Below are 22667 nucleotides of genomic sequence, written 5' to 3'. Positions count from 1 at the left end.
ATCCATGCGCGAGCAAGTAATAACCCTCACCATGTGAGGACAGAGCACTTTAGAATGCATAAGGCGGTTTCTGCATTCACCATCTCGTGTCACCCTCCCCGAGACTCTCTGCAGAGTAGGGAAGGCAAGGCTTCAGAAGGGTTACTGGCTTGTCTGAGATCGCCCAGGTGGACAGTGGCAGAGCCCAAAGCAGAGCTCTGTCTCCTGGACCCTCCACTGCAAAGGAGGCGAGGGCTTTCACACAGGGAGGGACTGCTCCTGCCCAGAGCCTGGGCTGCTGCCTCTGCTCAGCCTACCCCAGCACTGCAGCCAACAGAGCCTCCACACAGCCAGCAGATGCCACGCGGCAGCCTCAGGGCCTCGGCAAACGTGGGGCTTCCCTTGATAGCCGCTGCCCAGTGGATGCGAGCACTGCCCCCACTAGGGGAGAGCCAGTCTGTATCAACAAAGCTCAGACCTTTCAGGGTCATCAAAGCCAAAAGAACTCTGTGCCGGGAAGAACCTACTGACCAGGCTCTGACCTGGACCACGAGGGCTGGAGCCTGGAGGCCGGCATCATCACCAAGGATGAGATGTTCATTCATGTGTTCCTGCCCCTTGTCACTGTGCAAGTACCGGAGACTGCCCGGGTACCAACCACTCCATCGCTGACGAGGATGCCCTTCTGCACTCAGGGCAGCTACCAGAAAGGCCCAGGGCAGGCCCTGCAGACAGCAGCGCAGGCACGCGGCCCACATTTGGCAGGTAAGAGGGGCCAGGCCGCTCGCCCGCGTGCACATTCATCTCAGGCACCCCTGCATCTTATCTGGTAATTGATCTCTCCCTCTCGCACGCGCGCTCTGTCTCTCTCTCTCTGTTATCTCCTTTTGAAACAGCATTCTCCTGCTAATAGCACAAAATGAAGCATTGGAAACCAGTGATTTTTATCCAATAATTGATTTTATTAATGTCCTGTGATGCTGCTGCTACATGGGGGTATTTGGGGGATATGAAACCTCCAGCCTGGGCGGTGCCATGCCACAGCCTGGCAGCTGTCACCTGTGCTTGGAACATGACCTCAGGGCCGCCCTGACACCCCATTCTTGCAGGAAGGGCCATGGGGCCCTGAGCCATCTCTGGCTAGCTCATGCCCCATTGAATTCACTGCAAATCTCAAAATAAGTTGTGAGTTCCTACAGTGCTGTGCACTGAGGAGGGGAGATGTGGAGACGGAAGGCCCCTGCCCTCCAGTGGGTTGCAACATTGCAGAGACACCTGCATGAAGACACCTATAACAGAGGAGGGAGGGAAATGGGAACAGCTTCCCAGAAGAAGCATCAAATGAGCTGGGACTTGAAGAATGAGCAGGGATGTTGCTTTGCTTAAGGGGAGATGGGGAAGGGAAGTATGTGTGCAGTGAAGATCCAGATAAAAGGCAGGATGGCTCAGGGGAGGAGCCTCTTCATGGAATGGCTAGCTCAGGAATGGGGAGGCCAGAGTGCAGACTGCAAAGAGAGCACAAGTGAAAGAAGATTCCAGAACACAGATGATCCTGTACGAAGTAGGTCAGGGGAAAGTGTCTCTGGCTGCATGTGTAGGATAGAGTGGAGGGAATAGAGTTCCGCTAGGAGACCAGCTGGGAGGTAACCTGAGCACCTTAAACTGGTGGGAAGGGAAGCCTGATGGGGCCCAGGTGTACGGGTCCATCCATCCTGGAGAAGCAGGTGGTGGGCAGGCACCGTAGGGAGGAACAGGGACTAGAGTGAGGGCACTTGACCAAGTTCTTGGTTTCATCCCAATCCCTACTCTCTAGTCACCCCAGACCAGGCTCAGGGCCAAGGGGGCACAAGGCTGGGTGGTTTGCTCAGCCTGGCAGTCGCCACCCTCAGGGCAGCTAAGCAGCCTTGGCATCCTGGGAGATGGTGCTGTGAGAACTCAGCTAGCTTCCAGAAAGCCTAGAGCCAGAGCAGCAGCTAGGCTGGAAAGAGAAACCATCTGAACAGTCAGTTGAGGGCATCCTTGGAGGGGACCGCTCCCTCAGATGGTCACGGGGGCAGAGCTGGTTCACACTTTGATGCACTGGATCCACTGGGGGCGACTGGGAGCCTGGTGTTTCTATAATGATATCTGGATGTATTAAATAATGGTGAGGCTGTGTTTAAAACAACACTACCATTTGAATAGCAATTTCTATTTTATGAAGCCGCTTGCAGATATCGTCACAGAATCCTCACACAACCCCCATTTGGACAGGGAGGGGTCGGCTTAGAGAGGTAAGGTGGGCCGCCATGCTCACCGGCTTGTAAGTGAAGGGACCCCTGATTGAATCTCTGCAGAGCCTCCGTGCACCATGGTCTGCTCTGTTGATCATGGACAGAACAGGGGGCGTCCTCTCTGCTGAAGATGGGCGGGCAGAGAAAGACCCCTCTACAGAGGCAGTGACTTCTCCAGATACTTCCAGTCCTGATTTGGAGCTGGTTTCCAAGCTCTTCAATTCATAAGTCCCCACGTCTGGCCTCTAAGGGCCCAGAGCATGTACGTTGCATCCATGCATTGGATTCCTTGCTTCCTGGCTCATGTGAACATCAAAAAAGCTTTTGAATTGAACACGCACTTTCACCTTCACAAGCCTTCCTAGCACAGGAGGTGAAACGCTTTTCCAAAACAAGAACAGACACCCAGGAACCCCCACAAGGGCCCACCCCAGAACTGCGCCCACTGCTACGTGGCCCCCCAAGTTGCCCCCACTTGACTTTCTGGCCAGAATTTCTTCAATCTAGAGTGGGTGTGTTTCAAAAGAGAAGTATGATGCCACAAACAAAAACAAAGACCATCTTTTAAATAGAAAATATCTGATGAAGTCAGCCAACCCCCTGGCCAAGACCAGTGCTTAAAAAATTTGGCACCAAAAATGAAAGCTCAAAAGCACATCTGTTAAGTTGCTTCATTTCTTTCCTCCCACCACACTTCATGAGAAATCGCAAATCCCCTTTCCTCCATCCTTCCCTGGCCTGTTTTCTCTCACTCTGGTTTCAAGTTGCTTATTTGGCTCAGGAAAAGGTTTTGAAGCTGACTCTATTTTCCACTAACGTTTTTGTCTCCCTCCCTTCTTTCCCCAGCTTGGTACTACTAGTTTTCTCTTGTTGATCTAATTCTCTTCTTTTTCACTTTCAAATGAGAAAATCTCTAGCCCTTGCTTTAAGGCTTCCATCCTACTCTGGCATGCACCTGATCCTTAAGAGAACGTCTCAGACTCACCCTATAATAAACAGCTAACACTTTGGGGGGCTCCTATCATATGTCCTAAATACCTATATTTAATCCTCACTATAATAGATACCAATATTACCATCCCCATCTCATAAAAAACTGAGGCACAGAGAGATTGAGTAACTTACCCAATGTCACACAGGTAGTAAGTGTTAGAGCCAGGATTTGAGCCCAGAGAGCCTTGCTCAACCATTAGGTGACTCTTACTACATCCTCACTGCCATTTCCTTGGGTCACCTTCAAAGACTACCTATGTGTGTGTTTCCTACCGTTTTTCTAAGTCCAGTTCTTTCTTTGCTTAGAGATCTTCCTCCATGCAGGGATGTCTGTACCCCCTGTCACCATCCCCCTGCCTGCTCCTGACTCCTCACTCTGGGCAGTCGTTCTCCTCCTAGCAGTGGGCTTGATCCTGGCAGCCTAGGGCAAGAAAAGGGGGAGCTCTGCACATAGATTCCTGCAGGAAGATGGGAATGTGAGAGACTAACACACAAAAGGTCATAATTGAAAGAAATGATGTAACTGATCATTTAAAGACGCTATAATTCATCTATCCACCCAATGTTTGAAACTCCAGTGTAACCATTCCACTGTCCAGTGGATATCCCTCCAGTCAGGGACAGAGAAGTCCCAAGATCCCCATTCCAAGCTCCAAAGGACTGTACCTTCTAGAAGTTTTCTTTTAACTTTAAAAATCAAAATTTGTCTCCTGCTAGTATCTCCCTTTGAGGCCTGATTGTATCCCCAGGGATATTTAATGCAAACCTGACCTTTCTTTCTCATACCCTTCAGATATTTAAGGGCAACAGTGTGTTCCCCAGGTCTTCCAGCCCCCCATTACATAAGACTTGCAACTCAGAAAAGCTGACACAGAGGAATGCAAAAGAGCTACCCAAGGATCAAGAGAACAAGATTAAGTGAAATTGTGTGGGATTCATCAAGGAATTCAAACACCCTGGAAATCCTCCTGTACGTGTGGAACGAGATGGGAGACATTGCTCATGACAGAGTCTAACTTTTACAAGCAGGTTTTCTATACGAAAGCTGCTCCATGAAAGTTCTGTGCCTTTGATAACATCCGCCGCTTACTGGGCACACAAAACCACCCATCCCAGCTTCCCTGTCAGAACCTCAGAGGGAAGTAGTGCGGGAGGGGTACCCCAAATGATGTCTAACGCTTACAAACCCAATATACAACAAAAAAATTACACCCTTCAATCTCCCAATGAGGAAACTGAGGCACGGGGAAGATAATTTGCCCAAGTTCACACAACTGAGAAGTGTGTCCTGAAGCCCGTACACCCGGTTTCTATGCCAGCTGTGCAGCCTGGCGTTCTTATCTCCATGCATCCAGGCTGCTACCAGGACCGCAACCTCTGGCTTCCCTGAACCACCCCAAGTGCCCCTGCCTTCCACCCACTGGAGCTGTCGCTTCTAGCATCATGGCAGACCAGCTACTTGCCATGACCTTTATGTTAAACTACAGCTAGATCCTGCATAAGTAACAACAAATGTGGATTTTTTTAAAGATATGTTATTATTATTATAATAATAATTACTATTATTATTAGGCCCCGCCTCTCGGCATGTGGGATCTTAGCTCCTTGACCAGGGATCAAACCTGTGCACCCTGCATTGGAAGCACAGAGTCTTAACGACTGGACTGTCAGGGAAGTCCCACAAATGTGCTTTTTAATGCGTTGCTGGGCTTTCTAGAAGGAAAATCTTCACCATGAGAGGAGGGGTGAGGCCAGGGAAAATACAGGGTGCTGAAACCAGAGCTGGGATAGCTGAATGGTAAGTAAAGACCACTTGTGAGGCTGCCCCGAGGGTGAAGGTCACTGAGAAAGTAAATCCCAGCTCCTAAAAGGTAGAGAAATGGAAACTAAATCTTCCATGATTAAGGCCAAGAAGGGGGACTAAATGGTCCCAGATCAGTTGTGACCTGGCTCCCAGCAGAGGCAAATATAAATCCTATCTGGAGGAAAGCATCTCCAAGGTAGGCCCCCAGGATTCCCACGCAGCTCACCAAAAGGTGGAATCACAATAAAAAATGATCGGACACACAAGGAAACAAGTCACTATAAGGGAGAGTCAGTGGAAACTATAAAAAATATATTCTGATCCTGCAAGAAATTCAGACACAGAAATTACAGATACAAAATGAAGCATTTGTAGGTTGAAATGTGGAATAAAAAATTAGTGAAGAACGAAAGTTCTTTGTTAAAGAACCAAACAGAATTTTTAGAAACAAAAAAGTATAATAATGATTGAATGCCAAACAGAAATGTTTACAATCTTCAAAGCATCTTTACTGGAATATCTCATTTGTATTAACCGTATGCAGCTGGCAGGCCAGTTAGGTTGTTCCCATTTTGCAGATTGGAAAACTGAGGCTCGAGAAAGCAAAAGAGCTTGCTCAAGCCCACACAGAGAGTTCACAACTGAGACTTAACCCAGGACTACTGACCTCAAAACTGGTGTTCCTTCCTCATCACCAGATATTTCAGTCATCCACAGGGCCACTTTGTGCCCCCTGCTAGGCGGTCACAAGAAGGCAGAAGGATCTGCCCACCTCTGTACTGTCCTACTGTCCACCCATCTGGGGAGTGACCTTATTTTTCCAAGGGCCAGTCAAGAGAGGACAGCATAATCCCTCATCACACCAACAGTGCTGTGTAAGTCTTACCTAGTGGGAATGGTCTGGGAGAGGAGCGACTGCCAGTAACAAACTCCCCACAGCCTGCAGGACCAACTCAAACAAAGAAGGAGGGGCAAGCCAGCCCTTCACTCACCCACCTTGGCTCACGACAAAGGAAAGAGCTGCAAAATCCTTCTCGCTCATGCAGGGACAGCACATCAATTATGGATTATTAGATAAGATCTCCATTTTAATATTTCCACCATGTATTATCACCTCTTTCTCTCACTGGAATTCTGTCTTGGGAGTTATTTAACTGATGTGCAGAAATCTAAATTTAATTTATTATGATCTAACTCACTTTAGAAGCCAAATTACCCTGCACTGGAGAAGGATCAAGTCAATATCCCACTTGGCTTTCTATTTATCTTCTGCACGGTTTTCTCTTCTTCTCTTTAGGATTCATTTTATCTCGGGTGCTGGTAATAAATTTAAATTTTCCTCAGAATTAGGCAATTGCTCCTTCAATGTTGTAGTTTAATGGTTAGTATTAATTATGTGAAAGTCACTCTTAAGAATTTGATAGATGAAATGGACATATGATAGAGGAGGAAAGGGATATTTCTCAGGCCAAATGAGGTAGCAGGTAATTCAGCAGGGATGAGTTTACTTTTCTATTCTACCTCCTTCTGTCCTTTTTCCCCACTTTCCTTCTCACCCCCACTCCCTCAAGAGCCAGGTGCCTAGAAGTTGGGTCTGCTGGGGCTTCTCTGAGCCACTGGGGGCTCTGACAGCCTGGATACCACGCGGACTCTATGGCTGGCTTTAGTCTCATTTGGTCTCTGACAAGAGTCACCACCGCCTAGCTCTCTGCTCCCCATCATTATTTCCCCAGTACACACACTCACCACCTATTTTCCAATTGCACATCACACGCAAATACCGCTTGGGGGGATGCTTCGAGCTTTCTGGAAGAAAAAAAGTTCTGATAATTATTATAATTGCCTGAAAACTCCAACTGTGAAATATAATGTGATTAACTGAATGGACAGAAGCCCAGCTTTTGTTTCAGGAATAGAAAAAAAGAAAGAATCTCATGCACTTTGGGCCTTATATGGAGATTCATTTGCTTGCTAATTAGCATGAGAGGGAGGCGCCAGGGAAGTGTAAATCAGCGTGACTGGGCAGGAAGGTCTGGTCCCTCCGCACGTGCCGGGGTGAGTAAGCTCTAACGCTATGTGTCTGCTCCCGTCCTACCCAACACCCTACACATTCCACCACTGAAGACCAAACCCAGAGCTGCTTTATGGAGACGGGCAGCTCGTGTTTCAAGCAAACTTGCTGCTGGCTTGAAGAGCACCTCCCTGTTGCTGGTGGGCGTGAGCATTAAAAAAGAGCCCCACCCACATCATTGATTTCTGCATCTTCTTTGTGTTCAAAGATGGAGCAGTAAACAGGCCATGGGAACACGAGACGCCTCTGTCCCTTCCAGCTCCGGAACCCAGAGAGCAAGAGATCAAGTGGTGAGGGAGCCAAGTGACCACACGGGGCTCAGGAGGAAGAGGACTTGGTGGATGGCACGGTGGCACACGGAGGGTGGTTGTGCCCGCAACCAGAAGGCTGTAACCGGAGGGCAGCAGGCACGAAGAGACGGAACCAGTGCTCAGGAGGGACCAAGGGAGAGGGGACGGGAAGTGGGCTTAGGAAGGGAGCCCTCCAACTAAACAGAACCTGACGCTGAAACTTCTTGTCTCTGGTGTGGACAGCTGAGTCATCTTGGGCACAGGGTCACCTCAGAAGGCTGAGGTCTGCCAGGGTGACACTGCAGCCATCTCCCGGGGTAGGGGTGCACGGGAAGAGGAGACCACTCCTCCTGAGGGTGGCCCAAAAGCGTGGCCAGAGTGGCCTCCAGTAGGACAGAGATGGGGCCTCGTGGTCAGAGGCTCACTCACTAGAAGCAGGGAAAAAACAAGACACTAAAAACAAGATTTGGATTTCCCAGTGACAGAAGAGGTCTCCCTCTCCACCTGTACGGGGCCGGGAAATATCTTAAGCCATCATCAGTTAGCCTCAAGGAATGGCTATGGAGGCAAGCAATTTTCAGGGGGCCTGACTGAACCAAGGTGTGTGGCAGGGGTCACAAATCAACATGCCTTCAGGATCACCGAGAACAGAAATGTGAGCGGAGACCTTACAGGTGCCAAACAATACCTGCTTAGTGACACTGCCTGAAACCTCCCCATTGGTGAAACAAAGTACGCCCATGGGGTAAGTTCGCCGGCTACCAAACTGTGACCCAGGGATAGTAACGGAATAAAAGGAAGAGGGTAAAGATGAAGGAGGGAAAAATGAAACGAAGGGAAAAGTGCTCATGCTACGTGTTAAGGCTTTTGTGACTTCTCTTCTCCTTCAAGGGGCCCCTTGGACATTTCAACCCAGTTTCACCCGGACAGAAATGCAGCGGCAAGAGTGCTGATGTGTGGGAAGGTGGAGATGGGCAGAGACAGGATGCACAGCACCAGAGATGATCCTGTAACTCCTCTCGATGGTCCCATAGATGCCGTAAGAGAACAGGAGTCAGGAAAGCCGGTCCTGAGCCTGGCTCTGCTCAGCATGTCCTTTTAACCTCTTGTGGTCGGTTTCTTCCTCCACCCCAAGGGCAAGATGAATCTTTACCCCACACAATTTTACAGGCCTACGTGAAGTCTCAGAAATGAGACAAGACAGGAAAAATTGCTTAGCAAAACATAATGCAAATGTAACATTATTATTGTCAACATTGCTGCAGTTACTATTATTCCTTTTGGGGACTGAATGCTAATGGGGAGAAAATTTACAATTTTACAATTCACAGTCAGCTAATTTACCTTTAGCTTCTTCCTTCCCTGTGGCAGAAATGGGGTCTGTGACTGTACCCTCAGATGACTGGATGCACCTCCCTACTGTTCAGCTGTGATGAGAGCGATAGGTCATTAACAGCGCTAATGCTGCCTGGGGCTCGGGAGGGCTCGTCCACCCAAAAGCCCCATCTCAGATACGGGTTCGAGCACCATGCCATGCAAATGACACAACCAGAAAACTACCTTTAAAAAATGTAATCTATAAGGTCATTGCCAGTTTGGAAGGCTGGAAATTGAGCTTTGCGTGGCCTCTGTGCTAACTCCCTTTTTCATGTGTGTGGAGGTGGGGCAGGTACAGAAGCTGTGCTGGGCGATTCTCCAGGGAGATCTGAGGATCTCAGGGGTGGCGTCAGAAACCTGAACCTGCTTGAGACCCCAAGGCTCCCATCAGGCCAGGGAGCCTGGGCATCAGGGCTCCCTGCTCGACTGCTGGCCTCTCTCCTCCGATGCATCAGCCCAGAGGGTCTTCTCCATGCCTCCTGGGACTTGACTTCCAAGGGCTGGAATGGCCAGTCCTACGGCTATGCTCACAAGCAAGGTTTGCAGAGTCCCCAAATCTCCCTCTAGGTTCTTCTCAGGCAAAGGTGACCTTGGAGAAATCAAGATGGAGATGGCTGTGGGAAGCCAGGGAGAGGGACTGACTTGAAAAGATGATCAGTTGCACACTGGACACAGTCACTCAGAACAGCAACCACAGCTAATGGTTTTGTAGAATTTACTGCATACCAGGCTCTGTCCTAAAGATGTTACTCACTGAATACTCAGAACAAACCTGAAGCACATGCTATTATTAACCCTATTTTACTGAAGGTGAAACTGAGGTTTGAGGAACGAAAGGGACTCAGCCAAGGTCACACACCTAGTAAATGCAAGTGCTGGGATTAAACCCAGGCAGGTGGGCTCCATCATGTCCTTTACCAGGACCTACAATAGCAGAGGGTCATTCATGGAATGAGGCTTCCAAACCCAGATCCTGCCTAGAGAAGGATGGAGGAAGGAGGGGGGAGAAGATGCTCGCCAGAAGCCCTGTCACACACTTTCCCCTAATCCATAGGTCAAAAGGTGCTAAACTGGATTTTATGGCTAGAAAAAGTTTCAGAGTCGTGTCCCCTAAGCCCTGTCATTTATTCCCGAAAGATGACACTAGCAAGAAGCCTCGAGCGCTTGGCAGAGGAGAATTTGTTCCTCTCTCTTCTCTGCCTCCGAGGTGCCGGCTAGATCACCCCAGATACTGTGCGCAGGCAGGGCCCAGAGCTTAGCGCATTTTCTATCCGCTCTGTAAATAAGGTGACATCCAGATACCCTCCAGCTCTCTCAAAACTAGGTCAGCTGCTGAATATGTAGGTGTGGGTTGGAGCAAATAACTTTGAAAGGACTTTATCTCCCAGGACTCCATGGGGGCTGCTGGCTGGCTTTCAATGAAAGGGGCTCTTTTATGTCAAAAGCAGACCCAGCAGACGTCATGGCTGCTGAATCTGGGTTGGGGCAGGATGCCCACCTCCGCCAAGGGCAAATTTAGTGCTGCAGGCGACCCAGCAAGTGATAATGGCAGTGGGCCAAAAAGTTGGGAGAAATCCTTAAGAGCCTGTCCTAAATACTGACCATCTTTACTGCCCGGCAGGAACCTCATCTATGGCATCTTGCATGGACTATAAAGAAGGGATTTATAGAGCACTTGCTTATGTAAACAAGACCCATAGGGGCATTTCTGTCACCTTAGGAATTACCAATTATTGCTCCTCAAATGATGTGTTCGTCACTAACCATTCTTCTCCATTTGTTAAAGCACCCGTGGCACGATCCCTTCTGCAGGTTCATCCTGAACTGTGAGAAGGATATCAAGTACTGGAGTGACATTTGAAACATCTCCTGTCCTCATCTGTGTCATACTTTAGATTCCACATACAAGTGATGTCATATGGTATTCGTCTTTCTCTTTCTGACTTCACTTAGTACAGTCATCTCTAGTTGCATCCATGTTGCTGCAAATGGCATTATTTCCTCCTTTTTATGGCTGAGTAGTATTCCGTTGTATATATGTACCAGATCTTCTTTATCCATTCATCTGTCAATGGACATTTATGTTGTTTCCAAGTCTTGGCTATTGTGAATAGTGCTGTTATGAACATAGGGGTGGCAGGTATCTTTTTGAATTATAGTTTTGACACAAATGAACCTGTCTATGAAACAGAAACAGAATCACCTACATAGAGAATAGACTGATGGTTGCCAAGGGGGAGGGGGTTGGGGGAGGGATGAAGTGAGAGGTTGGGGTTAGCAGATGTAAGCTTTATATATAGAATGGATAAACAGAAGGTCCTACTCTATATATAGCACAGGGAACTATGTCCAATATCCTATGATAAACCATAATGGAAAAGAATATATGTTAAAAAAAGAATATGTGTGTGTGTGTATAACCGAATCACTTTGCTATACAACAGTAATTAATACATTGCAAATCAACTATACATCAATTAAAAAATAAAAATAAAACATCTCCTATCCTCTAATTCAACATGTTTTAACCCACAGTGGTCTTCTCTTTCATTTCTTCAGAATAAAGCTTACTCTGACTTTAACAATAAACAGGACTCTCTGGGAATCCAGATTTGCAATTCAGATACATCAGGAAGCGATTAATCACTTGGCCAGAGCTGCTTTGGTTTATGTTTTACTGCATAAGAGCACTCACTACAAGATTCCTTTAAGTAATCCATTTCCTTAGTGCATTAAAATTAGACTCTGGTGACAAAGAAAATTCAGTATCTCAACTTTTGCAGAGCACTGTTCTGGGAATGAGGTAAAAACGATCAAAGCCCTATCACCCTGTGCCTCCCCGCCCCCCTACCTTCTCCGCTTGGACTCACTCTGGCTCACAGCCACTGGGCAGGACCCTTTCCTCCTGCAATGTCTTACACTAAGTCTCAGGTTCCATCTCTTCACAAAAGGAGGGAGTCAACGCCAATGGCATGAATCCGACCCTCATGCTTTTCAATACCATCCTTTCTTCAGTTTCCCAAAGACCAGATCCTCTCCACAGGTTCTTCCATCATCAGGATCTTAGATCTGCCGGGGGCAGGGGTGGGGCCGGGGGTGGAATGTGTGGCAACCTCCTGTCTCATTTGCCGAGTGGCGGGCTCCCCCTGGCCTGGCCATCTTCGGACCCGTCACAGAGCCTCTCCCAGCACATTAAACATCAAGGCTTTCCAGGCAGCAAACATGACTGTACCTCCTGGTCTGCCTCTGAAAGCGAGGCCGGGGAAAGCGGCAGCCAAGTGGGGGTGGCGGGAGGGCGAGGTGTGTAGCGAAAGTAGGTCATTAGTGGTAAAGACTACAATTTTCACACAGTTGTTAATGCTTTGTGTATATGGATTGCTCCAAATGTGACATTTTAATGGCATCATAATTGTGTGATTACAGTGCAGTCGACACCACGCGGGGAGGAAAGGCGACAGGGACTCCGGCGACCTGCTGGGGGAGGCGGCTCCCTGCACCAGCAGCCACGGGGACTGTCTCCATCCCACTCAGGCCAGGATGCCTGACGCGCATGTGAAGAGGCTCCCCAGAGGGGCCTCTGCTAGCCAGGAGCCATCGGTGTCCAGGAATCCTGCACCCAGCCTAGTCCTTGGGCAACATCAATGGAGGGGCGAGGAGGGGAGTTGCACCTCCCCCCGGAGACCACCCTTCTCCGCTTCCCTTGTCGTTCACGTCTCCATTCACTTATTCATTATTTCTTGGGTTCTTGATGTCATCTGAGGGAAAGGCAATAGATATTCAGAAAAACAGGAACAAATTAAGATGGAGAGAGTGGCAAGGAAAAGGATCCCACGTCGATCAGGTGCCCACTGGGTGCCCAGCACTGAGCCAGGATTTGCATGGTCCTCTTCCTTGGTCTCTCAGCGGCATCCGCCCCACCAGGGATGCCCCCTTCCAGTGCTCTTGTCTCTTGGCTCCCAGGAGCTCACTCTTGGGCTCTTCCTCATCCTCTGGCCTCTTCCCCATCTCCTTTGATGGCTTCTCCTCCCCGTCGGCTTCTAAATGTTGGAACTGCCTGGGGATTTAATCCTGGCCCCTCTCCATCATATGCCCATCACAGGTGACTGCTTCTGTTCCTGTGTCTTCGAAGCCTTCCACAGGTGGACAATTCCCACTATATCTTTACAGCCCAGATCTCTTCTGAGCTCATGTCTAGATTACTTGCCAAGCCCGCCCGGGTGTCTCACAAGCATCTCCCGCTGAGTAGGTCCCACATGGAGCTCCCGATCTTCCCATCACAACCGGCACCTCCTCCAGTCTGTCCCCTGTGAGGAAATAGCACCACCAGCCGTGCAGCTGCTCAACCAGGAACCTGAGTCATCCTTCACACGTCTTCTTCTCACCCTCATCTTCACTCTGATCGCTTGTACTGCTCCCTCCCCACCCACAGAGCTAACCCATCATCACATCCTGTGGATTCTACCTCCAAAACATGTCTCCATCCTTCCCCCCACCATCCCCCTCTCTACAACCACGCCCACCACCACTGACTCCTTTCTGAAATACTGACTGCAATAGGCCCCAACTCCGTATTTCTACTCTTGGCCCCAACAATCCATTTTCAGGAGTCACCTTCTTAAAATGACACCTGATCCTCTCTCTCCCATCAGGGCTCAAAATTCCTCCAGTGGCTCCCCATGCACTCAAATGCCATCCGCACTCTGTACCATGGCCCTCCAAGCCCTGCCTGATGTGGCCCCATAAATTCTGCAGCCTCACCCTCCTCTCCCTTCCCCCCTTTGTTTATTATGCTCCAGTCATGCTGACCTGTGTCCAGCGTGAAAACAAGTCAAGCTCTTTCCCATCTGAATTTTGGAGAGCCAAGTTGAAGTCTCCAATACCTCAGAGTGTAACTGTGTTTGGAGATGGGGCCTTGAGAGAGGTAATTATGGTTACATGAGGTTATTTGGGTGTGCCCTGATCCACGTGGCTGCATTTGGAGACAGGGCCCTCAAAGAGGTGATGAGGTTAAAAAGAGGCCATCAGAGTGGAGCCCTAATCCCATGACTGGTGTCCTTAAAAAAGAGGTAGAGACACCAGGGGTACCCTCCTACAGAGAAAAGACCACAATGAGAAAGTGACCATCTGCAAGCCAAGGAGAGAGGCCTCAGGAAAAACCAGCACTGTCAACACCCTGATCTTAGGCTTCAGGCCCCCAGAACTTTGAGAAAATAAACTTTTGTAGTTTAAGCCACCCTGTCTGTAGTATTTTGTAATGGCAGTTCTTGTAAATGAATACACCATCTCAGGCCTCCACGCCTGCTGTGCTTTCTGCCTGGAATATTCTTCATCTGATCAACTCCTCTTCATCCATCAGCTCTCAGACTAAGTGTTATATCTTTAAAGAGGGCTTCCATGAATCTTGAAGCTGAATAAAGTCCCTCTTTTACTCTCCTAGAACCTTATACATCTCTACAGAACTTGGAAATCACAGCCTATATCAGGTAAACTTGTCTAATTATATATCTCACGCCTGCTTCTCTGACTTGGCCACACCCTTGAGAGCAGGAACTGGGTCTATTTCGCGCACCACTGTTGGTATATTGCATGGCTCATGGTAGAATCTCCGGTGTTTGTTGAATAAATGACTCAATGGATGTGAATTATCTCATTTAATCCTCTTAAAATCCCCAGGATTTGGGTAGTATTATTCCCATGTCATATACAAGCAGAGCTAGGAGAGGAGAAGTAAATCTGTCCAAAGGCACCCACCAAGGAAGCAGCAGGACTGAGAGCTGAACCAAGACCATCGCCTACGAAGAACCTGCAGCAGCCCTGTGTATCCAGAGGAAGGAAGACCAGCCAGGGCTGGGCCCGCCAGAGAAGACGCAGGGAGCGGGGAGTCGTGGCTTGGGCCTAGAGAGGTAGACCAGACTGAGACAGGTACAAAAAGATGGGAGGTGGGGCTGGGTAGCAGGGATGTCCCAAAAGAGCTGGGTGTGCCATCTGTGCCCTCCGGTTACTGTCCATCTTGGGCAAGTGATTAACCTCTCTGGGTGAGCCTCAGCTGCCTATTCTGTAAAATCATGATTCTGTTTTGTGAACAAACAGACTAAATGAAGCACTGAGCACCGTGCCATGCACACACTAAGCACTCAGTAAACGGCAGCCACAACTTCATTTGTTGGTAAAGTGAAGACAACATCATGTGTCCATGGGGCAGGAAGTGATCTCACCGAAGAGGCAGTGAGGATTCTTGGAAGGAGCCAAGAGATCTGGCTTTTAGATCTGCCGCTGCCATTACCTTGTATCCTTGGGTAAGTCACTTCTACTCATTGGGTGTCTGGTTAATTTCTGCACCTGTCAAATATAGGAGTTAGAGCAGACATTCTTAACTGTTTTGAGGACAGATGGCCCTCTTTCCAAAGTGATGGAAGCCCTCCTCCCCAAGAAATATTTCTGCAGACATAGATGCAAATTTCTGCTTAAGTATCAAGGACCCAGTGCCACCCTGGAGCCCTAGGAGGTACCTGGCTTTCAAGTTTGGATAGAAGTGTGGGTGCCTCCCTGAAAAGATGAGCTCACACAGGCAGACCTGCTGGGCAGGGAAGAAATCAGTGATGTACTCCTTCCCCCATTCTAAGTTACCCTATGGGGTGCCAAAGCCGGTTCCCCAGCTCTGCCAGCCTCTGCCCATCCCATGCTGAGCACAGTAATGAGGCCTGCTGTGCAGAGGGACCCCGTAATTGGTCCCTGCTCTGTGCTGTGCTGGGAAAAGACAACAGTCTTGAGATCCACTATCCAGATATGCAGCCCCTGGTCCTGGCGGCCATCTGGACGGCCCTAGAAAACATTTCCAGAGGTCCATGAGGGAACAGCACTGGGAGGAGAAGCTGGGTGTTCTTCAGCTGCTGCCCCAAAGCTGAAGGTGTCTGAAGTGGGAAGGGATAAAGAAGGGTGGGGGCTGTCAGCCTGCTTCAGGAACCTCTCTACTCCATGGTGTCCCAGCTCCAAGTACAAAAGGTATTTTCTTGGCCTCTTTGCAGAGCTGACCAACAGATATGCTTTGAGGATGTAAGTCTTAGGTCGTATTTAATTTTCACATGGCTGCTGGAGTGACTTATCTGAAATACAGTTGGATCCTATGGACAGAATAAAGGCCCAGTTCCTTACCATGGTCTACAAGTCCTTAATTCCAGTCCCCACAAAACTGGTATCCTTACATTAAACTGCCACCACCAGTACTGAAAGTAAATTGAGAAAATCTGGTCCCTGCCATCTGAAAGTGTCCCCTCCTCTTATGTCATGGCACTTATTATAATTACCTGTTTATTGGGTTTTCTTCTCCCAAACTGCATAGAGGCAGGAGCAAGGATTTCCTCTCTGACTCCCAGCATCTGGGGGAGAGGCTGAGGATCCTAATGAAGACGCCTCCCAGCCTTGGACCAGCTCTCCATCTCTACCCTCACCCCAGCCACGGCTCTCAGGCTGCAGAAAAGTGCACAGAGCACAGAATCCCCAGCCTTCAAGCTACTCCTGGGGAGAAAATGAGCAAGCTCAAACATGCTGGGAAAGGGGTCAAGAGCTGACTCGCCCTAAATCAGGGTCAGTCGGAAAGGCAAACTGAAAACATACTGCGTGGTAACGATGCAAATGGAACTGGGGGGGGGGGGCGGGGGGGGGGGAGAGGAACAAAAACAAAGACATGGAGCATAGCGTGAAAAAAATTAAAACCCTTCCTGTACATACACATACACCAAAAACTCCAGTCTGAAAGAAAACGTAACCGAAGGAACAGAAAGAAATTATCCAAACATGCTTCGTGCTATAGAACAACTCAAGAACATGAATTTAATAAAACAAGAGCTAGAAGATCAGATGATAAAACAAGGAAACAAAATGAAAGATTACAACATTGAGAACCATTAAACGCCTTTGCAGAACAAATAATTAAATGTAGAAATTCCAAGTAGCAGATGGAGCAGAAAATCTAATTGCTGACACCAGCTAAAGGGTTCCATAGCCATTTGCCACCCAGTAGCAGCGGGTCCTTGGGTTAGTCACTGTGACTGCAGAGGAGAAATGCTCACATTATTGAAGCAACTAGAGGAGAGATGCAGAAACAGCAAAGGTGACCCAACATCAGAAAACCAGTGAACCTGAAGCCGAGACACAGGTGGAAGGCACGAAAAGGTATTCGTCCCTTTTTTTTTTAAGCCCCTGAAATGAACAAAGAACGGAACCTGTACAACAAAAGAGCACGCCAAGTTCCACGAAAAATTGATACAGAACGATTGTCCGCGAGATGGTTCCCAATTTAGGTATTGAACTTGCACGATCAAGACAGAAATCACCAAGCATCCAGGCAGAATTAACAAGTCATCTTCTCATCTACAAAAGGGAAAACGTTTGCTGACCTCAAACTTCCCCAGAGCAACACTCATCGTCAGATGACAGTGGAGGAACGGCCACAAAGGCTAACTCCAGGTGTGACCTGAGAGCATCTTAAGCTGTTCAAGTGTGGAAGGCGAGAGACTGACATTCCCACCATCAAAGACCTTGGGGATCACAGCACCTCTGAGCCCATTTTGAAGAATCTACTAAATGATGACATCCAGCCAATGATGGTTCAAAATGAAAAGCCCAGGAATGGAGTATAAGAACCAGGAGCATATTGAATCTATTTAATTATGAAATTAAGACAAAACAGCTATGGGGATGGTCATAAAATATTGTAAAAATGTTATAGACTCTGACAATCTGAAAATAATAATCATGTGGGTAATGGCTTTAGGCTTCTGTCTCTGTAAGCTAAGATGAAAGCTGATAATAAGGAACAAACATAGACCTGAGTTTTCTCAAGACCTGGGCTCTGATGCCCGCTCCACCACGCACCACTTGTATGATGTGGAGGAAGCTGCTTAACCTACTTGAGCCTCAGTTCCCTCACCTGTCAAATGGGGAAACTCATGCCTATCTCACAGGGTTTAAGGATTCCGTGGAAATATATATAAAAAGCAGTGACTTGCACATAATAATTGTTCAATAAGAGGTGAAGGAGACCAAAGATGCGGATGAAAACAGGAATGACGGTGAGCACCCCCAGCCCGACTCCCCACAAAGAGGCAACGGCAGGAACCACTGCTTGGGGTCTGGATACTCGTGGGAGACTCCGGGCTTTCACAAAGGTCCCTGTCCCAGTGCTCCAAGACAGAGCAGGGGGAAGCTTCTCCACAGAGAGGCGTGGGACCCCCAGTTTCCCAGCAGGCAGAGAGCAGCCCCCTTTCTCAGGACTCAGGAAGAGAAGCTGAAGACTGAACGGGAAGTCAGACTTCCCCGCAGGTGAGGGGCAGGCTGAGCGGTGGTGTGGTTCTGGCTTGCCAGCCAGCAGGCACCTCCTCCTGACCACCCGGGGTGACCTCTGCAGGACCAGCCCTGAAGGATGGGGCACCCTGGGAAACAGAGCACATGGAGGTCAGGAAGTTCTAGACCCGGCACCGGCACCCACTTGAATATTCCTCTCAACCTCTCGTGTCTCTCCTCATCCGTGAAGGAAGAGGGTGGGAGTCAGTGATCTTAAAGTCCTCTGGTTTACCGTATGTGTAGAGTGCAGAGTTCTGGGCAGGCTGTGTGTCCCACATGAAGTCTTTGTGGCCACAGCTGATTCAGTAAGTAAACCAAAGGAAGGAGGGAGAAAGGCCAGGACACAGGAGACTGAAGTGTAAATGAGAAGGGGCGGAGATGCGGAAAGGAAACAGGAAAGGACTGAAGCACTGCATCCAACAGCCCATACAGGAGGGTCAGCTCACGGCCTGCAGAGAGAGCTGGGCGGCAGCTGCCTTCACCCTGCGCGGAGCCCCCCAGTTCCCACTTCCGAGAAGAGAACTGCTGAAAGAAGTCAACTGCACCTTTTTAAAAGAGTCCAGGAAACGGCATAAAAACTGGATCCACCTATTCTAAAACTACACTCAAACCAAGATATTTGCAAGAGTCTCAAAGTATATCCCTCTAAGATTTTATTAATTACAAAGGGGAAAACCAGTATTTAACAATGGAGAAACTGGGCAGCCTTAGCAGAGGGATCAAGGATAACACCACATTAATAAGACAAATTGATAGCATGTATCCCCTGAAATGATGCGCTGAGAAGGGCTCAACACAGCCTCTATAGCATCCTTGCCCAAAGCACAGAACCTCAATCCTGTCAGGAGAAAACATCAGACAAACCCAGCTGAGAGACATTCTACAAAATTACTCACTGGTACTCTTTGAAGTGTCAAGTGCACTGAAGACAGAAAGAGAGAAACTGTCGCAGATTGAAGGAGACTAAGGAGACAGGACAATCAAAGGCAATGCGGGGTCTGGAACTGGATTCCAGAAGAGACAAAGGACATTCGTGGGAGAGCTGGGGAAGCTTTAAACTGTAGTTCAGTCCATGGTAGGTCTTTCATTTAGTTAATAATATCATTCCAGTGTTAATTTCCTGGTTTTGATAATTACATAATACTACAGTTATTTAAGATGTTAATATTAAGGGAAGCTGGGTGAAGTATACAGGATTCTCCATACTATTTTTGCAACTTTTCTACAAGTCTAAAATCATTTTAAAATAAAAAGTTGTTTTTAGGAAAAGGACGCAAATCCACGGACCACTGAGCTCTCTAAAACTAACTGTGCCCCTAACCCCTTACTTAAGTCCACTCCACCAATGCCAGCCACTCCTGCTCCTGCTGTGCCCAGACTAGGGCAGCACTGTGTGTGTGTGTGTGTGTGTGTGTGTGTGTGTGTGTGTGTGTGTGTGAGAGAGAGAGAGAGAGAGAGAGAGAGAGAGATGCAGGCCTTGGTGTGGCAGCCTGGAAAGCAGGGAAGCATGACCATGATGTACACAGATCCCAAAGTCAGAGAGTGTGCGTTCAAAGCCCAGCTTGGACTCCCACTTGCTAGGTGACCCTTGAAATATTACCTAACCACTTTGTGCCTCAGTTTCCTTATTGGTAGAAGGAGCTTAGAACAGCAGGTCCATAGAGAGGATCCAAGGTGCCATCAATGCTATCAGTGTCCCATCCTGAGCCTTTTCCTGGGCTCCGGACACTCTTTCCTCACCTGACTCTTGGCTGCTGAGACCTAATGACTCAAAGCTGTCTCCTTCTCCAGAGAATTCACCCCATTGAGTAGCAGTCTGGCAGGGTCCCCTCCTGGGAGTAATGCAGAAGTCAATGACCGACTGACGCAGGGCACCCAAGGCCAGCCCGCGTGCATGAAAGTGGGACCAACTCTGAAGAATTCCTAATCCAGAGCTCCCTGCAGGACCAGGCTAAAGCGAGTCTCCAGTGGAGACTTCATCCCTGCCCTATCCTGCTTCCCTGAGGCCCCTCCCCTGGAAGCACATCCCAAGTAAAGCTCTGCTTCCAGAATCAGACTCTAAGGAGGTGGGTAATAAGCTGGCTGGATGGCAGCAGGACCCCCAGCACTGACTGCACGTGGACGAAGCTGCGGCAGTGCTGTTTTTAACATCCCTGTGGTGGACTGGACAGGATACAGGTGAAAGGAAGTGCCCTGGCTGGTGCAACACAACTGGTGTTTAAGAAGTTTGAGGGAAACAGTGCCTATAAAAACTGGGTGATCAGGTGGAGAAAAAGTCAGTCCTCTTTCAAAAAGGTAACCATAGCCAGGTCTCTTGAGGACTGTCAATTACAGGGCCTAATTTGTTGCTGACACCTTGTGACCCACTGTGCCATCATGGTCCCCCTGCTGGAAGGGGGGTAAAGAGGGGTCAGCTAAGAAACGAAGGCCTGGCCCAAATGAGCCTCACAGTGGGTGGGCTGGGTCCACAGACCTACTTGGTGCTCATTTCCCTGGTTCTTCAATATAAAACCGGAAAGGATCACATTGCTTCTTTGACCTGTAGTGTAAGAGATGTTGTGATAGGAAAGAATGAGTGGAAGATGCTGGGGAATTAGTGCCACTCACAAAACTTTAAAAAATGCCAAGGTAGTGATGCCCATCCATGCTCATTTAAATCACCACCCTGGCCAAAGCAAAGACTGGACGGATTATGGCAGATAATAATACACTAGTACAAACCTAACCAGGTGGTGGGCACAAGTAAAGCTGATGGGCCGGATGTGGTATCTTTGACGCAGCCTTGGGTCACAGCTACTGACCTGGTGAATGCCTTTGTTTCAATACCCGTCAAGAAGGAAGATCAGAAATACACTGACATTCATACGGAATGGGCAACAATATACATTCACAGGCTAGCTCCAAGGCTATGTTAATTCTCTGTCACAATATCATCCAAAGGGCCCTGGACTATCTGGACATACCTCAGAACATCACATTGGTCCATTATATGGATGGCATCATGTTAATCAAGCTGGGTGAGTAGAACTAGCAAGGATCCTGGTAGTCCTGGTAAGATACATGTGCTGCAGAAGCTGGGAGAGACAGCCTATGAAGATGAAGGGCTTGACTTAGGACTGAAGTTTTAGGGATCTCAGGATCTGGGGACTGTTGGGACATCCCCTCCAAAGCGAAAGACATGGAATTGCGCCTTGCACCTTCTCCACTGAAAGAGAAGCATAGCACTGGGTAGGTCTCTTCAGGTTTTGCACTCAATGCATTCTACACTTGGGAATACTGTTCCTGCCCATTTATCAGGTAACTTCAAAGTCTGCTAGTTTTAAAAGAGACCCAGAACAAAAATGGGCTCCACGGAAAGTCAAGGCTACAGGTCAAGCTCTGACACTTAGGCCATACAACTTGGCAGAGCCCATGGTACTAGAGGTCTCTATGGGTAGAAAAAAATGCTGTGTGTAGCTTCTGGAAAGGAAAGGCCCAAAAGGGGAACTGCAGCAAAGAACTGTAGGGCTATGTAGCAAGGTTATATATGCCATTGAGGCATGGAACTATACGTCAGAACACGCTACTGGGCCCTGGTAGAAACAGAATATTAAAACACACACACACCCCCCCCGACCCTGGGATAACAAGTAAAAGAAAAGCATTAAAAAAAAACCCTCATCATGGGACATGAAGCACCCACGTAGCAAAAACTACTCCTAATGAACTGGATAGTGTGGGACCTACCAAGTCACGAGGTTGAGTAGGCCTTGGAGAAACCATCATAAAACAGGACGGAACGTCCCGAATTGGGCTTGAGCGTGTCCAGAAAGAAGGCTCCACAAACAGGTGGCCCAGATCCCTCCCTCTCAGATCATCCCCTGTGCTGTTCAAGGGTGAACACTGGACCCTTCCATAATGGAAAAGGTAGCGAGAGATGCATCCTTCCCAGATGAACACACATTCCAAGTATGTGTTTGAATTTCCTGTCTGCAGAGGCTCGACTATTAGCACCGCTGAGGGCTCACACAAAACCTGACCTATCAGCAGAGGATTCCCCACAATGATCTCATCGTGCACCGAGGGACTTGTTCTACGTCAAAGGGCAAAAGCAGTGCAAACAAGACTCCAGATCCAATGATCCTAAAACATACTTTGCCATCTAAAAGCCACGAGCCTATTAGAGTGTAGCTGAGAACACGAGCACGGAGATGGTGCCCTGAGAGGACAGGAGGCCAGTCCTCAGGAGGCCAGGGTATACCTATGACCAGGATATGACTCCACAGTCAACACACAGAATTCACGGATGCATCTGGGAACCAAGGAGTAGAAGTAGGAGTGGGCCCATTCACTGCTCCCACACTTAGGGAATTTGTGCTTTTCTGCACAGTTACGGCTCTGTGTGAAACAGAGAGGGGAGTGTCACCTCTCCCTTCCACCCCTCAGTCCCACCTAAGTGGACAGGGACCCCTTAAACTTAAAGCTACGGCTGCCACTGCTTCAGGTTTGAGTCCTCTTACCAGTAGACCAGCAGGCACAGAAAACAGAGTTACCTACCC

The 22667-nt window shown here is 48.6% G+C and overlaps 1 protein-coding gene across 2 annotated transcripts in view; it reads right to left on the bottom strand.

Moving 5' to 3' along the window:
- The window catches only part of GALNT14 (polypeptide N-acetylgalactosaminyltransferase 14), a 211946-nt gene that overhangs the window by 86737 nt on the left and 102542 nt on the right, over positions 1 to 22667 (bottom strand). The gene's annotated exons all lie outside the window — the stretch shown is intronic.

Source organism: Hippopotamus amphibius, chromosome 7, assembly GCF_030028045.1.
Source record: "Hippopotamus amphibius kiboko isolate mHipAmp2 chromosome 7, mHipAmp2.hap2, whole genome shotgun sequence".
NCBI lineage: Eukaryota > Metazoa > Chordata > Mammalia > Artiodactyla > Hippopotamidae > Hippopotamus > Hippopotamus amphibius.
This window is presented reverse-complemented; position numbering and strand designations above follow the sequence as displayed.